Below are 18,446 nucleotides of genomic sequence, written 5' to 3' on the forward strand. Positions count from 1 at the left end.
CAGCCCAGAACATAGATTATATGGAAATATATTCTTTGTTCTGATAAATCATACTTAAAAGTGGACTTATAATTTAAAAAAAACTTTTGACATGGCATAGTTAAATGTTAGAATTTTTTATCGGTAGGGGTCATAACACTGATTGCTAAAATGAATAAGCAGAAGCGCTCGGGGAGCGATGTGCCACTTTATTTCTGATCAGCTTTCCACGGCGTTGGGTACAATCTTAATTAAAAGTCTATGATTTCGTACACCGCTTGCTTGTCTTTCTGAGGAAACCCAATCAGAAACTAAGTGTAATGTCCGTGGCTGCGGGCTGTCAGCTCCGTCCCCCCCTTGACAGCCACAGCCACGAGTCAGCAAGCGCTGGCCCCAGCCTCCTCCTCAGGAGACGCCAGCGCTCGCGTCCACTCACTTCAGCTGGATCTCATAGGGTGCACACGCACGCTCGTGCCAGCTCTTAAAGGGGCAGCGCTCGCACCGGACCTTGTTGATGAACTTTGATCCGTCAGTACCCTGGACTATAAGAGGGGTCCATCCACCTAGTCCTGCTGCCTAGACCTAGCCGAGCCTGCCCTGCTGCTGTCTGAGCTGCCACAGGTACCTATATGAACTATAGACTTTCACCTGCTCCCTGTTGGCCAGCTGCCTTCCCGCCAAGGCGGAACGGCCCAGTGGGTCCACAGACCCTTAGTGACAGTACGCTCAGGCCATGGACCCTGCTGGTTGATTCAAGACTATAACGACGTCTCAAGAGATGCGAGCAGATATGCTAGGACATTTTCGTCTGATGGCGCCAGGGTCGCTTTCATAATTTCTTTCCTCACCGGCAAGGCTCTTGCATGGGCGAACCCCATCTGGGAGAGACAAGGACCAGAGACCCGTGACTTCCAAGCCTTCCTCTGCACTTTTCGCATGGTGTTTGAGGAGCCTGGCTGGGTCTCATCTGCAGCGGCCTCTTTGATTAACTTGCGCCAAGGAGACACCTCCGTGAGTGAGCACGCCATCCTCTTCCGCACCCTGGCGGGAGAGCTGTTATGGAACAATGAGGCTCTGGTGGCTGCATTCTGGCATGGACTATCTTCTAGAATTAAGGACGAACTTACCGCCCGGGATCTGCCGTCTACCTTGGATGACCTCATCCTTCTGTCTGCCCGGATTGATATACGGATCCGAGAACGCCTCCAAGAGGTTCGACAGGAGGGAGCCCTTCCTAGTCTGGCTCCTACTTTGCAGCAATCCCTGCTGTCCTCAGATCTCGATCCTCCTAAGGAGTCGGTAATAACGGACCAGTATAAGTTATCTACCCAGGAGAGACAACGCAGACGCACATCTGTCTTTATTGCGGTCTCGATGGCCATCTTGTGCGCCTGTGTCCCCAAAGATCCCAAAACCTAGGGTTGTTAGGAATGACAACCTTGGGTAAAGATGGACTTCCATCTAAATTGTCCATGCCTGTGACCATAGTGTCCGGCGAGAAAACGCATCAGGTCTCTGCATATCTGGACTGGATCTGCTGCTAATTTCATCCACGGAGATCTGGTGGACCTTCTGCAATTGCCCACCACCCCTCTGGAGAGCCCGTTGACAGTTGCCTCAGTGAATGGGATACCTCTGCCAGATCCTGTTATAGCTGTGACCAAGCCGCTGAGACTCCAAGTGGGAGCCCTTCACTCCGAACTTCTGTCTTTCTATGTCCTGTCCAAAGCTATTAACCCTGTGTTGCTGGGCCTGCCTTGGCTCCGACTGCATGCCCCAGTCCTGGACTGGAATTCTGGAGAGGTTCTCCAGTGGGGTCCTGAGTGTCAAGGTCGTTGCCTGGTGCAGATTCGTTCGGCTCAGCCTTCGCTGCCTCGGTCATTGGCAGGATTGGCGAGTCATTATGCTGCATTTTTGGACGTCTTCAGCAAGAGGGAGGCGGAGACATTGCCTCCACATCGGGCGTATGATTGCTCTATTGAACTGATTCCTGGTGCATCCCTTCCCCGTGGTAGGGTATATCCTCTCTCCTTGCCAGAGACTGTCTATGTCCGCCCATGTGAAGGAGAACTTGGAGAGGGCTTCATACGGAAGTCTTCCTCCATGGCAGGAGCCGGGTTCTTCTTTGTCAAAAAGAAAGATGCCTCTCTTCGTCCTTGTATTCACTACAGAGCTCTCAACCATATCACGGTAAAGAATAAATATCCGTTGCCACTGATCTCTGAACTGTTTGAGCGTATACGTGGTGCCAGAATTTTTTCTAAACTCGACCTGTGTGGGGCTTATAACCTAGTCCGGATTCGCCAGGGTGATGAATGGAAGACTGCTTTTAACACCCGTGATGGACACTATGAGTATCTAGTAATGCCCTACGGCCTGTGTAATGCCCCGCGGTCTTCCAGGAGTTTGTGAATGACATTTTTCGTGACCTCCTCTATGTTTGTGTAGTAGTCTACCTTGATGACATCTTGATTTTTTTCTCCAGATCCTATAACGCACCAGAGACATGTCCGTCAAGTTCTGCTATGATTAAGGGGGAATCGCCTGTACGCCATGCTGGAGAAGTGTGTGTTTGACAGAGATGCTCTACCCTTCCTGGGCTATATCGTCTCAAATCGAGGTCTCGAGATGGATCCTCAGAAGGTAAAGTCTGTTCTGGAATGGCCAAGTCCTCAGGGCTTGAGGGCCATACAGCGCTTTCTGGGATTCGCTAATTTTTACAGGCAGTTTATTCCAAACTTCTCCTCACTGACTTCTCCCATCTCTAACCTTACTTAGAAGGGTACGAACGCCAAGGTGTGGACTGCTGAGGCATTCAGTCCGCATTCAATAGCATGAAGAGTGCCTTCACTTCAGCCTCTATCCTCCATCATCCGGATGTCTCTCTGCAGTTCTCGTTGGAGGTGGACGCATCCTCTGTCGGTGCTAATGCACTCTCCTTCCAGAGAGGTCCCAAGGGCAAGTCAAGGGTATGTGGATATCTAAGCTCTTCTCTTCCGCAGAACACAACTACTCGATTGGGGATCGGGAGTTACTGGCCATCAAATTGGCCCTGGAAAAATGGAGACATCTATTAGAGGGCGAGGCTCATACTATCCTGATTTTTACAGACCACAAGAATCTGATCTACCTCCAGACGGCCCAACAGCTGAACCCTCGTCAGGCCAGGTGGTCACTGTTCTTTACAAGGTTCCAGTTTGAGCTCCATTATCGCCCGGTCGACAAGAATGTGAGATGCGATGCCTTGTCCAGGTCTTTCATTATCTCTGTCAATCCCCTGCAAGTTGGGGACATTCCTGCAGGGAGGACTTTTGTGCTCCTGGCTGATCGTGGAAGAATCCTCCGCTGGGGGCACTCCTCTAGACTGGCAGGCCACGCGGGGGGACGTAAGACCCAGGATCTGATTGGTCATCACTTATGGTGGCCCACGCTGCCCAAGGACATTATTGACTTCGTTTCTGCCTGTTCTGTATGTGCAGCCAATAAGGTCGCTCACTCCAGATCTGCTCCAGCCACTGCCTGTGCCCATTGCTCCCTGGCAGCATAAAGCTATGGACTTTATTACGGACCTGCCTCTGTCTATCGGATGCAGTGCTGTCTGGGTGGTGGTGGATCGATTTTCGAAGATGGCCCACTTCGTTCCTCTGACCGGTCTTCCTTCTGCTCCTCAGTTGGCCAAGCTGTTCATCCAACACATCTTTTGCCTGCACGGCTTGCCGCAGCATATTGTGTCTGATCGGGGGGTTCAGTTTACCTCGAAGTTCTGGAGAGCCCTCTGCGGACTCCTCGGTGTGAAGTTGGACTTTTCATCAGCTTACCATCCTCAGTCCAATTGGTCAGGTCGAGAGGATTAATCAGATCTTGGAAAACTACCTACGCCAAAGCAACATGATGACTGGGTACAGTTGCTCCCATGGGCAGAATTCTCCTACAATAATCACACCAGCGAGTCTACAAGGAATACACCGTTCTTCATTGTTTACGGTCAGCACCCACGAATTCCTCTCCCGGTGTCTGATACTTCCGAGGTACCAGCGGCTGACTCCACATTTAGAGACTTTCTGCAGATCTGGCAGCAGACTCGATCCTCCATCCTAATGGCAGTCGACCGCATGAAACGGAAGGCTGACAAAAGGAGAAGAGAACCTCCTCAGTTTCCTCCTGGCACGAGGGTCTGGCTGTCTTCCAGGAATATCCGACTAAGGGTGCCATCATGCAAGTTTGCTCCCAGGTTCCTCGGTCCCTTTGAGATCCTACAGCAGATCAACCCTATCGCCTATAAGCTTCGGCTGCCTCCTACCCTCAAGATCTCCAACTCCTTCCATGTATCCCTCCTGAAGCCGGTGGTCCTGAACAGCTGCACCAAGACTTCTAGCCCTGTGGTCGCCTCCAGCGGCCCTTCAGACACCTTTGAGGTTCAAGAGATCCTGGACACCAAAAAAGTGAGAGGAAAGACCTTTTATTTGGTGGATTGGAGGGGGTTTGGTCCTGAAGAAAGGTCTTGGGAGCGAGAGGAGAACCTCAATGCTCCTGCTCTTCTGAAGAAGTTTCTTTCTCGTTCTGTTACCAAGAAGAGGGGGCGTAAGAGGGGGGATACTGTAATATCCGTGGCTGCGGGCTGTCAGTTCCGTTCCCCCCTGACAGCCGCAGCCACGAGTCGGCAAGCACTGGCTCCAGCCTCCTCCTCAGGAGACGCCAACGCTCGCGTCCACTCACCTCAGCCGGATCCCGTAGGGTGCGTGCTCGTGCCCGCTCTTAAAGGGGCAGCGCGTGGACTGGACCTTGTTGATGAACTTTGACCTGTGAGTACCCTGGACTATAAGAGGGGTCCAGCCCCCTAGTTCTATGCCTAAGCGTTGTTGTGTTCCCTAGTTTGTCTATGTGATGGCCTCCTAGTGTGTTCCTGTTTCCTGTTCCTGTTCCTTGCATTTCCATACCATCCTGTGGCAGCTCGGACAGTAGCAAGACAGGCTCGGCTGGGACTACAGAGCAGGCAGACGTCAGGCGTGGTGTAGCAGGACAGGCATGGTATACAGAACAGCACGACTACAGCTCAGCACGGACCTTGACCAGGTTAGCACGGGATACCGGTACAAGAACGGGGAACACTGGGAACTGGAAAACACTAGGAGACCATTTGCTTAGGAAGGGGCTGAGCCCTTCCTATAGTCCAGGGGACTCATGGGCTAATTTTAATATTAACATCAGGTGCACGTGCTGGCCCTTTAAGAGCGGGCACGAGCATGCGCGCGCACCCTACGGGACCAGGCCGAGGTAAGCGGAAGTGAGCACTGGCGTCTCCTGAGGAGGAGACTGGAGCCAGTGATCGCAGACCCATGGCTGCGGCCGTCAGGAGGTGAGTGAGCCTGATGACCCGTGGTCATGGACATGACACTTTATAAGATGGGAATACCTCATTAAGAATAGTAAATGGTGTCTGGATCTCAAGAGCACCTGATCAATGAATTTATCAATTTAACCCCTCATTAAGGGGCCTTAATCTAGGCCGCCGCCTTTTCACAGTGGCCTTATCAGAGTCCTGCACGGGTGCCCGTGCAGGCTGGAGCGGGTGCTCGGCTGTCTAATGACAGCTGGGCTCCTGTTCCAATAGTAATGATTAAAGTTTCCTTTGATCGCCACTGTTTAACCCCTCAGATGCCACGGTCATTAGCGACCGCTGCATCTGAGTAGTTTACAAATACTAAGTATACCAAAGTATTACCCGTATTTTTAATACTATAAGACCCAGTTTTTATCAAGACTATGGCCTCATGCACACGACCGTAGCCATGTGCACGGCCGTGATTTTCAGGTCGGCCAGGGGCGGAGTGTCACCCTCAAGCCGCCCGCAAATCGCGGGCCGTGCACATGGCCGCGGCCACTATTTGCTATGAGCATGGACCGCAGAACACGGCCGTAATAAGACTTGCCCGTTCTTTCTGCGGTCCGGGCTCCTGGGCCATGCATGGACCGTGGAAACCACGGTCGTGTGCATGGCCCTATAGGAATGAATGGGGCCGCAATTCTCCGCAAAAGCATGTTTGTGTGCATGGGGCCTAAAGCTTGCTAAATAGTCCCTGCGTCTTATAGTCCGCAGTCAAGGGACCCGGCGACGTGACGGCACATTATGGAGCGGGGGTGATGTATGAAGCGTGCTCAGGCGCTGAGCCCGCTACATACACTGCAGGTGTCTGCTGTGTTTTACAGCGGACACGCTGCTCTAACGGGCCAGGAACAGCAATTTCGCTGTTCCTGACCGTTTAAAAGTGTTGTGCCATAAAACATATGTATCCCCTATCCACAGGATAGGGGATACATGTGTGATCGATAAGGAGAACGGGGACCGAAAGTCACCAAGAACGCTGCATGAGAAGCTTTGACTTCCGCGTTCTGTGTCCGGCAGCTCCATAGAGATGAATGGGATTCTTATGCGCATGCGCGAGCAGCTCTCCATTGATCTCTATGGAGCTGCGGAACAGATAAGCCGGACACAGAACCCGGAAGTCCAGGATTCACATGTAGTGCTTTGGGTGACTGTCAGTCCCCTGTTCTCCTTAACGCTGGTGGTCCCAGCGGTCAGACCCCAGCGATCCCACATGTAGCACCTATCCTGTGGATAAGGGATACATGTGTTTTATGGCAAACCCCTTTAACTAGTTAAATGCCGCGGTCAATAACGACCGCGGCATTTATATGGGTTTTTCTATGAAGGACATTTATGACATATCCACAGGATATGTCATAAATGTCAGATAGATGTGGGTCCCACCTCTGGGATCCGCACCTATCTCTAGAACGGGGCCCCCTAAACCCCGTTCTAGCTTTTCGTGCTCTCCCAGCCACTTGATTACATGTACACTGAAACAGCGTAACCCGCGGAGCTACGCTGTTTCCGTAACTCCCATAGAACTGAATAGTAGTTACGGAAACAGTGTAGCTCGCATGCTACGCTGCTTCCGTAACTGCCATTCACTACTATGGGAGTTAGGGAAACCGCATAGCTCAGAAAGTTACACTGTTTCAGTAACTTCACATGCAACCAAGTGGCCGCTGGTTCAAGTTCCCTAGGGGAACTAATAAAATGTGTAAAAAAAAAAAAACGTTAGATACATTTTCAGGAGTGTAAAAAAAGAAAAATATTAAAAGTTAAAAAACAAACAAACTTGGTATTGCTGCGTCTGTCAAAGTCTGATCTATTACAATATACCATTATTTAACTCGCACAGTTAGTTTAATAATGTAAAACATCAAAATAGTTTTTTGGTCACCTTTGCGCTTAAAAAATGAAATAAAAAAAGTGATCAAAAAAATCGTATGTACCAGAAAATGGTGCAAATAAAACTATAGCTCGTCCCGCAAAAAGTAAGCCCTCACACCGCTCAATCGATGAAAAAGATATAGAAAAAAAAGTTAGGACTCTCAGAATGTGGTGAAACAGAATAAATTATTATTTAACAAATAATTTTTTTCCTATTTTCTGTTGTCTAAAACCTGGGTGCGTCTTATGGTCAGGTGCGTCTCATAGTCCGAAAAATACGGTATATAAGCGATCAAAAGGTCCCTAGTGGGACTGAAAAATTAATTAATGTAAAATAAAAATTATTAATAAAGGTACACAGAAAAAAAATAAAACCATTTTTTTTTCATAAAAAGTGGTTTTATTTTGCAAAAGTGTAAAAAATAAATAAATAAAAACCACATATGGTATCGCCGCGATCGTAATGACCCAAACAATAAAGTTAGCATATTAGTTAAACCGCAAGGTGAATTTCGTAAAAAATAAAACGCACAAAACAAAGGCAAAATTGCAATTTTTTCCCATTTCCCTCCAAAAAATAATAATAAAGGTTAATCAATAAGTCACATGTACCCCAAAATGGTAGAAATGATGTCCAGCAGATGGCGACATCGACGGAAAAATAAAAAAGTTATGGCTCTTGGAAAGCAGCGATGCAAATTAAAATTATTTTAGTTCAAAAGTTTTGTTATTCTGCAAAAGTAGTAAAATATATAAAAACGATACATATTTGGTATTTTCGTATTCGTACCGTCCCATAGAATAAAGATAGCATAATATTTACGCCGCATGGTGAACGGCGCAAATTTAAAAAGCACAGAACAATGGCTAAATTGCTGTTTTTTTTTATATCTCCCCCCCCCCCCAAAAAGTTAATAAAAGTTAATCAAAAATTTTTAGATACCCCAAAATAATGCCATTTGAAAAATACAACTCATCCCGCAAAAAAAAAGTCCTCATACAGCCATGTCGACGGGAAAATAAAAAAATTATAGCACTTGTGAATGTGAGATGGAAAAACTGAAAAAAATTGCCTGGTCGTTAAGGCCCAGAATGATTGCAGGGGGAACGGCTTAAAATAGGCTGCACAGGCAAACAGGACATAAAAGGAAAATTAGAACTACAGTATGCCCTTTGTAGAAGGTTACATATAAACATCTGTACGTACTTGTCAGCAATGCTCACAAAACTTAGTAATTTACAAATTAGGTCACAGTTATTACTTAGCCTAGCTTATTAGGAACTTCAGATAGGATTGAAAACCAGTTAACCTGTTAAGGATCACGCTCCGTAAATGTATGACGAATGGTCCTGGGCTTTAAACCCGCGCAATCATAAAGACATGGCGCAGGTTTAAAACGTGTAATAAATCTCCATTGAGCACTCACTCATGCTGCCTCTATTGGACCCAGCTCATCTGGCAGACCCAGATGAGCTCTGACAGTGACAGCTGTCACCACAGGGGACTGCTTTCTCCCTGTAAGGGTATGTTCACACGCAGTGACCAAAAACGTCTGAAAATATGGAGCTGTTTTCAAGGGAAAACAGCTCCTGATTTTCAGACGTTTTTGTAGTAACTCGCGTTTTTTGCGGCGTATTTTTCCGGCCGTTTTTGGAGCTGTTTTTCAATGGAGTCAATCAAAAACGCCTCCAAAAACGTCCCAAGAATTGACATGCACTTCCATTTCGTGAGCGTCTTTTTACGCACCGTATTTTGACAGCGACGCGTAAAATTAAGGCTCGTGGGAACAGAACACCGTAAAAACCCATTGAAAGCAATGGGCAGATGTTTGTAGGCGTATTAGGGGCGTTTTTTCATGCGTAATTCGAGGCGTAAAACGCCCGAATTACGTTTGAAAACACTGCGTGTGAACATACCCTAACTGTGTCTACAATGGATGCCCCAGTTACAGTGGAAAACTGTATAGTAAAAAGAAAGCCTTTATGATCTCTTTGGGAACATATTATGTATAAAAAAAAAATATAGTAATATAAGCAAAAAAATATTTCAAAGTATAGAATACAAATAAAAAAAAAATACACAGCCTGTGCAAACCCAAACCATCGCCATATTCGCACCCATTACCCTTCCATATTATTATATATCAAAATGACCAAAATAAAACACCGTCTAACACTTTATTTTAGTGAATTTCTGCATTCAATTAAAATGTATTCAGTTAATTTTGAATTGAACTTGCAAATCTAAAAGAAAACTATAAATTTAAAAAAAAAATCGATATTTTTTTACTTTTTGTACAATTTACCACTAATAGAAGAAAAAAAGTAAAAACATATTACTATAAAAAAAAAAGTACAATATGAAAAAAACAGCCCTATGTGTCACAAAATAAGCAACAAAAACTATATTGGTAGCCCCCCCCCCCCCCTTGTCAAAAAAGTTAGTGTTGTTAAACTACCACGTACGTAAAAATGGCTAAAAAGTGTGTAATCTATAGGACCAGCATCTGAAACTGTCTGCACATGGTAGATTATAGAATATAAGCAAGTTTTACCAGCACTTGTTGCTTTGATCCTAGATCCAAACTTCAGCAAGCGAATGCAAATGTCTTTGTTGGAGTGATTCACCATGCGCAAATAAACACTTTTTGTAGTCTTGATTTTAACCAAGCACTTCACCATCATGACTGATATTTTCTTAGCTGTACCATGCACTGGTCTGTATCAGCATTAAGAAGAATAGCATTGATGTGTCTGAGCCAGAAATCTTTATAGCGAGCAAGAGAATAGGAAGGTCACATAAACAAAGCCAAGGGATTTAAATGGGAGGATAAAGTGATCTGCCACTCTAATAATAAACACTGTGGAACCCAACACTTTATCCTTTCTCACTACATATATATGGATATACATAATTTAATCAATGGAGTTTAAAGTGAAGCACCTACTTTGAGTAAAATTGCCTAAATAAATAGTATTATTAACAGCAACTTTTAACTATATCTTCATTACCTCTTGTGGTTTTCACTTATGTTTCAGATTGGTTTTCCAGTGTAGATATACAAACAATAGTAGAAGTGTGGTTAAATAAATCTCCTGTATCTACCTGGAAACCGTCAACAAGCTGCTGTTGACAGATGTATCATTTTTCTATGTCTCCATTTATAAGTGCGTAATTGTGTACAATTGACGGTGAGTCTCAATAGCTCATTAAAATCTTAAAGGTCCTCTATGGTTCTGTGCTGGATGAGGTGGACTACTCTGTACATCTTCGATTTCTGGTTTGGTGGATGCTAAACAAAAAGTGTACAGTATTATAAGTAAGTACACACATATTAGATGACATCTAGGTTTGCTGAAAGGGCAACAATGCAGGATCAGAGCATTGCACACGCACAAGGCAGATGCCAGATAAAGTGGGGAAGGGAAGATTTTGCAAGCAGGAAATAGAAAGATCTAGTAGCTGAATATGAAGAATAGAGGGATAAGGTCCAGAAGGTAACAATAAAACACAGCTTGTTTTACAGCAGGTTTACAGCAGTAGTAAGTTCAAGGCACAGATAGGGTAGATAATAATACAAATAATAAAACCTAAACTCACTCAAATATTTTCTAGCGTGGGATGGAGGTCCTTTGCTCACGTGTAGGCTTTTTCTGGGAGGCTCGGAAAGAAAATTGAAAGGTCAGGCGCAGTTTTCTGCGTTCCTTTGGATTGACAGGTGTCTAGTACACTACTTGATACATATCTGGTATACAATGTACATTAGTTTAAAGAGAGCCTTTCAAACGTTTCTACATTGTGCTCACATTTATACATTGCATGGTGCTTTACTAGACGTATGTTTACATCACGTGAGTCAATCTTCAGCCAGTGTGGTCTCACGTGATGATGCTAGCTGAAGACAGTCTTTAGGAAACAGCCTCATGCTGATATGTCAGTGTCAGAGGCTCAGTAGTAGCTCCGCCCACTGAGAATCGATAGAGGCCAAACCCACTTGGCTAGCCAGCGAGTCATTTCCATATTTGTTGCTAATTAAGAGAGGGGTCCATAGCTCAGCGAAGGGGGGACACACAAGTACAGGACAAACACCGCTGGACTCAGAGACACAGCGGCTTTTAGGTAAGACTACTAACTCACTTTGTAGGACATAGTGACAGGTCCTCTTTGAATGGGGGAAAGGGAAATAAGCGACTGACAGATTTCCCTGGCAGCAGCTTAAGTCCCGCCGGAACACGGGATCAGGTATGTTGAAATCCAACATGCCCGATTATTCTTTTGCCCGATATCAACCATCAGGAGAGAAATGAGACACTACTATACACATTAGATAGTCGGCCAGTCGGGTTCAGATTTCTTTCCTTAAAGGGGTTTTCCAGTCCCTAAAAACTGATGGCCTATCCTCAGGATAGGCCATCAATAGCTGATTGGTCGGGGTCCAACTCTTGGGACCCCAGCCGATCAGCTGTTTTAAAGGGGGTGCAGCGAATGTACGAGCGCTGCTTCCCCTTCATTTCTACTTGCTCACTGTAATTCGTCAACACACATGCAGCGGCGATTCACAGTATTGCAGCCTCTCCCAATAAAGTGAATGGGAGAAGGCTGAAATATTGTAAATCGCTGATACATCTGTGTCAACAATTCACAGTGAGCAAGTAGAAATGAAGGGGAAGCAGCGTTCATACAAGCGCTGCACCCCCTTCAAAATAGCTGATCGGAGGGGGTCCCAGGAGTTGGACACAGAGCGATCAGCTATTGTGGCCTATCCTGAGGATATATCCAAAGCAGAAAATTACCACAGCACTGGACCACAAGTGGGTGCACGCCTCAATAGGACCGGATCCGTGGTCCCCAATATCAGATAGACAAAATAGACGAGGAGACAGCACTTCCAAAATATGTCAGCTTTTTAATCACCCGTGCGACGTTTCAGTCCAGCAGGACTTTTCTCAAGCATAGTGAACACAGCAGTACAGGAGTATTTAAGGACTCACAGAGTCAACAGTAATAAAAAATGTGATTAATACAAAAACAGTTTAAAAGGATCTGTGTATAATAAAGCAGTGTAATTTTAAATCACAATCAGACCACCTAGGTGCTTATGCATAGAACTATATAAGTTTTAAGGGACTGGTACATCAATAAGCAGTCCGAATAAACAAAAAATAATAATGAATAACAAACTCACCAAGTGTGTGTATAATCAAAAACGATTACAGGATATTGTATCAAGATGCCAGATGGAACTACTTCTAATGGATAACGGCGTCCTGGAAGTCCAGATATCCACGTGTATAGGTTGAATAACATTCTATACTTCCTGTATTCAAAATGTGCATACTCTCGCGAGACTATGCTAATTAGTTCCTGCACATGTGCAGTGCATCTAGTGACTGCACGGCGGCCATTTTGGAAAGTGGCAATGACGAACATTAGAGGAAAATAGGGAAAAATTGTCAGTATCATTTAAAAAGGGGGGGGGGGGGAGAGAATACTCTATAGGACAACTAGGAGTTAGGGACAATGATATACTGATCAGTATTAAATTGTAAAAAACAGCACACACATGCTAATGTATAAACATTCTGACAGGGTGTGTGTGTAAACCAATATCATTGAGTATATGTCCCACATAATCTCACAAAAAGTGTCTACTCCCACCAAAATGACAATATATATTTATATCCCTTGGCCTCATACGTATGGAAAAAATTATTATATCTAGCCACACATGTTTCACAAATATGGTCGCCACAGGAAGAAATGTATTCGCAGGATTCCGAAAACCAGAGAAAGCAGTCCATTCAACAAATCGAATCTGTAATAATAATAAAAAAATATGTATATGTATATATAGTAATAAGACATCATTAAGAATGTGTTCAATTCACATAAAAAGAGATGATGCATAAAAAAATCAAGCAAGGTACATAAGGGAAAAATACGTTACAATATATGACATACTTAAGTGACTACACCGACTTTAAAATCAATGTTCAAACCATGTGGGGCAAGGCAATTTAACTTGAAAATCCATTCAAGTTCTCTCCGTTTGAGTCTGGAGACCCTGTCCCCACCCCTACGGTGTAGGGGAATATGGTCAATGATCCAAAATTTAAGGTCGCTGACCACATGCCCCGCTGATACAAAATGTGCGGACACTGGGAGATCCAATTTTTTAGTTCTAATAGTCGATCTATGTTTATTAAGACGAGCCCGACATTCCTGGGTAGTCTCCCCCACATATAGCAACTTGCATGGACACTGTAAAACATAAATGACATGAGATGATGCACATGTCAGAAAATGTTTAATGGGGTAAGTCTTGCCATTAGTCGGATGAACCAACGTGTTCCCTTTAATCATATTATTGCAATTGACGCAATTAAGACACGGGAAACATCCCAATTTTTTGGGAGCCAGAGTCAACTGGCGGTTCATTTGAAAGGATCCGACATCAGCATGAACAAGACGATCCCTTAGATTTTTTTGTCGTCTAAATGCCATCCTAGGAGGACAACCAAATTCAGGACCAGATTTAGTAAGATTTGTAAAAATATGCCACTCCTGGCGAATAATACTAGAAACTCTATTACTAATATCTGAATATGTAGAGACAAAAGTTAATCTATCAGATGATTCTCGTCTATGTGGTATAAGCAATTCTTCCCTAGTGATGGTTTGAACTCTGTCCCTCTGTTTTTGTAAGAGGGACAAAGGATATTTACGTCTGGCAAATTTGTCACTCATTTCATCTAAACGTAGTGTAAGTTGTTGGGGTTCAGTCACTATACGTTTAACCCTTAACATCTGACTAAAAGGTAAGGACTGTACCATTCGGCGGGGATGTTGACTATCGTATCGCAATAAACTGTTGCGATCAGTCACTTTGTTGTAAAGATCAGTAATTAACTTGTCACCCTCCCTATAAACTAGGGTATCCAAAAAATGTAGGTGTGTAGTTGATGATTCCATCGTAAATTTTATGTCATCATCGATGGAATTAAGGAACCCAAAAAAGTCTTCCAATTGTGACGTATTACCGGTCCAAATCACGAACACATCGTCTATGTACCTCCACCACCTCAGAACATGGCTGAAGTGGTGGGATACATAGACGTGGCGCTCCTCGAGGGCCGCCATGAACATGTTGGCATATGTGGGAGCCACATTCGAGCCCATGGCGGTCCCCCTCCTCTGAACATAGAAGGAGTCAGCAAACAGAAAATAATTTTCCGTGAGAATCACCTCCAAGAGGTCCATCAAAAATTGTATGCCTTCAGCCGAGTGTTCTGACCTCCCCAGGGCGTCCTTCACTACACTAAGACCCCGGCTATGGTTAATGGATGTATATAAATTACAGACGTCAAAAGACACCAAAATGATCTCACTACTCAGGGAAATGTGTGTTAATTTCACTATAAAATCAGATGTATCCTGTATATATGATGACGCTGAAATGGCATACACTCTAAGTATCTTATCCAAGAATATTGCTATAGGGTTAAAGATAGAATCTCTCCCCGAAACTATAGGACGTCCTGGGGGTTTATTCAGACACTTATGGATCTTGGGAAGACAGTAGATGACAGGAGTAACTGGATGTGTAACGACAAGGAATTCTGACAACTCTTTATCAATAATCCCTACTGACAAAGCCTGTGAGAGAATATGTGTGATCCTATTTTGGATCCTGAACTTGGGGTCACCCGAGACCTTTGTGTATACATTAATGTCATGAACTTGGCCTCTGATTTCATCCAAGTATAGCGACGTATCCATGACGACCAAGGCCCCGCCTTTGTCGGCCGGTTTGATCGTCAGGGACACGTCACCAGACAGGTCCTTCAAAGCACTCAATTCGGCACTGGTTAAATTAGGGTGAAACAATGACGATTCACCCAACTCATCACGAAGTTTGTTTACTTTTTGTTTGACTATACTTGTAAATGCATCTATAATTGGTTCACAGACATATGGTTGCCAAACTGATTTTTTAAAAAGCCCTACTTTATTCAACGCAAATTCACATTGTGCCCCACTACCCTGAGGCATACTATGGGTGCCAAAAAAATGTTTCAATTTTATCCTGCGGAAAAAGGCATATAAATCTAGTTCTAACTGGAACCAGTCTATTTTAGACGCGGGGCAAAAAGACAGTCCCTTGTTCAACAACTTTAACTCAGTGTCGGATAGAGGACGTGAGGAGATATTTACCGCAAGTGATTCTAATTGGCTTTCTTCTCCTTGCCACGTGCCGACTGCCATTGACGTCTGGTTCTCTCCGGTCTTGGTTTTGTACCTCCTCCTATGTTTGCGCCCTCCTCTTCTTGTGCGTCCATGGTTCCCCCTAAAAAAGAATCTGGAACTTCCATGGGGTCACCAAATGTAGACTGTAGGCGTCTCCTGTTCTGAGGGGCTCCCTTGCCATATATTGCCCCTGTCGTATTTCTGGGCTCCTTCTGCCAGTTATAAATCCTCCCATCAGCATAATCTTCAACATCACGTATCCATTTCAATCTTTTAGTGTTCTCCAGATGCGATCTAAATTTGCCAAAGGATTCCCTAGCACCATCCTTGTATTTCTGCAACTCATCTGTTGATAACAAGGATGCCAATGATGTATCGAGGTCAAAAATCCGGGCATTGACACTCCGTAATTCTATTTGCAAAAATTCTATGTTAAGTAGATATTCCCGTGATATCATCCTACTTAACATAGAATTTTTGCAAATAGAATTACGGAGTGTCAATGCCCGGATTTTTGACCTCGATACATCATTGGCATCCTTGTTATCAACAGATGAGTTGCAGAAATACAAGGATGGTGCTAGGGAATCCTTTGGCAAATTTAGATCGCATCTGGAGAACACTAAAAGATTGAAATGGATACGTGATGTTGAAGATTATGCTGATGGGAGGATTTATAACTGGCAGAAGGAGCCCAGAAATACGACAGGGGCAATATATGGCAAGGGAGCCCCTCAGAACAGGAGACGCCTACAGTCTACATTTGGTGACCCCATGGAAGTTCCAGATTCTTTTTTAGGGGGAACCATGGACGCACAAGAAGAGGAGGGCGCAAACATAGGAGGAGGTACAAAACCAAGACCGGAGAGAACCAGACGTCAATGGCAGTCGGCACGTGGCAAGGAGAAGAAAGCCAATTAGAATCACTTGCGGTAAATATCTCCTCACGTCCTCTATCCGACACTGAGTTAAAGTTGTTGAACAAGGGACTGTCTTTTTGCCCCGCGTCTAAAATAGACTGGTTCCAGTTAGAACTAGATTTATATGCCTTTTTCCGCAGGATAAAATTGAAACATTTTTTTGGCACCCATAGTATGCCTCAGGGTAGTGGGGCACAATGTGAATTTGCGTTGAATAAAGTAGGGCTTTTTAAAAAATCAGTTTGGCAACCATATGTCTGTGAACCAATTATAGATGCATTTACAAGTATAGTCAAACAAAAAGTAAACAAACTTCGTGATGAGTTGGGTGAATCGTCATTGTTTCACCCTAATTTAACCAGTGCCGAATTGAGTGCTTTGAAGGACCTGTCTGGTGACGTGTCCCTGACGATCAAACCGGCCGACAAAGGCGGGGCCTTGGTCGTCATGGATACGTCGCTATACTTGGATGAAATCAGAGGCCAAGTTCATGACATTAATGTATACACAAAGGTCTCGGGTGACCCCAAGTTCAGGATCCAAAATAGGATCACACATATTCTCTCACAGGCTTTGTCAGTAGGGATTATTGATAAAGAGTTGTCAGAATTCCTTGTCGTTACACATCCAGTTACTCCTGTCATCTACTGTCTTCCCAAGATCCATAAGTGTCTGAATAAACCCCCAGGACGTCCTATAGTTTCGGGGAGAGATTCTATCTTTAACCCTATAGCAATATTCTTGGATAAGATACTTAGAGTGTATGCCATTTCAGCGTCATCATATATACAGGATACATCTGATTTTATAGTGAAATTAACACACATTTCCCTGAGTAGTGAGATCATTTTGGTGTCTTTTGACGTCTGTAATTTATATACATCCATTAACCATAGCCGGGGTCTTAGTGTAGTGAAGGACGCCCTGGGGAGGTCAGAACACTCGGCTGAAGGCATACAATTTTTGATGGACCTCTTGGAGGTGATTCTCACGGAAAATTATTTTCTGTTTGCTGACTCCTTCTATGTTCAGAGGAGGGGGACCGCCATGGGCTCGAATGTGGCTCCCACATATGCCAACATGTTCATGGCGGCCCTCGAGGAGCGCCACGTCTATGTATCCCACCACTTCAGCCATGTTCTGAGGTGGTGGAGGTACATAGACGATGTGTTCGTGATTTGGACCGGTAATACGTCACAATTGGAAGACTTTTTTGGGTTCCTTAATTCCATCGATGATGACATAAAATTTACGATGGAATCATCAACTACACACCTACATTTTTTGGATACCCTAGTTTATAGGGAGGGTGACAAGTTAATTACTGATCTTTACAACAAAGTGACTGATCGCAACAGTTTATTGCGATACGATAGTCAACATCCCCGCCGAATGGTACAGTCCTTACCTTTTAGTCAGATGTTAAGGGTTAAACGTATAGTGACTGAACCCCAACAACTTACACTACGTTTAGATGAAATGAGTGACAAATTTGCCAGACGTAAATATCCTTTGTCCCTCTTACAAAAACAGAGGGACAGAGTTCAAACCATCACTAGGGAAGAATTGCTTATACCACATAGACGAGAATCATCTGATAGATTAACTTTTGTCTCTACATATTCAGATATTAGTAATAGAGTTTCTAGTATTATTCGCCAGGAGTGGCATATTTTTACAAATCTTACTAAATCTGGTCCTGAATTTGGTTGTCCTCCTAGGATGGCATTTAGACGACAAAAAAATCTAAGGGATCGTCTTGTTCATGCTGATGTCGGATCCTTTCAAATGAACCGCCAGTTGACTCTGGCTCCCAAAAAATTGGGATGTTTCCCGTGTCTTAATTGCGTCAATTGCAATAATATGATTAAAGGGAACACGTTGGTTCATCCGACTAATGGCAAGACTTACCCCATTAAACATTTTCTGACATGTGCATCATCTCATGTCATTTATGTTTTACAGTGTCCATGCAAGTTGCTATATGTGGGGGAGACTACCCAGGAATGTCGGGCTCGTCTTAATAAACATAGATCGACTA

At 44.3% G+C, this 18,446-nt stretch overlaps 2 protein-coding genes across 2 annotated transcripts in view; one reads left to right on the plus strand and one right to left on the minus strand.

Annotated features, from left to right (window-relative positions):
- FRMD3 (FERM domain containing 3) overlaps nt 1-18,446 on the minus strand; it is a 335,672-nt gene that overhangs the window by 38,759 nt on the left and 278,467 nt on the right. The window lies entirely within an intron of this gene.
- The window catches only part of IDNK (IDNK gluconokinase), a 358,457-nt gene continuing 356,030 nt past the window's right edge, over nt 16,020-18,446 (plus strand). The window contains exon 1 of the mRNA XM_075828489.1: nt 16,020-16,417. The gene's annotated coding sequence lies outside the window, so the exon portion shown is untranslated. The remainder of the gene's footprint in view (nt 16,418-18,446) is intronic.

Source organism: Rhinoderma darwinii, chromosome 1 (assembly GCF_050947455.1).
Source record: "Rhinoderma darwinii isolate aRhiDar2 chromosome 1, aRhiDar2.hap1, whole genome shotgun sequence".
NCBI lineage: Eukaryota > Metazoa > Chordata > Amphibia > Anura > Rhinodermatidae > Rhinoderma > Rhinoderma darwinii.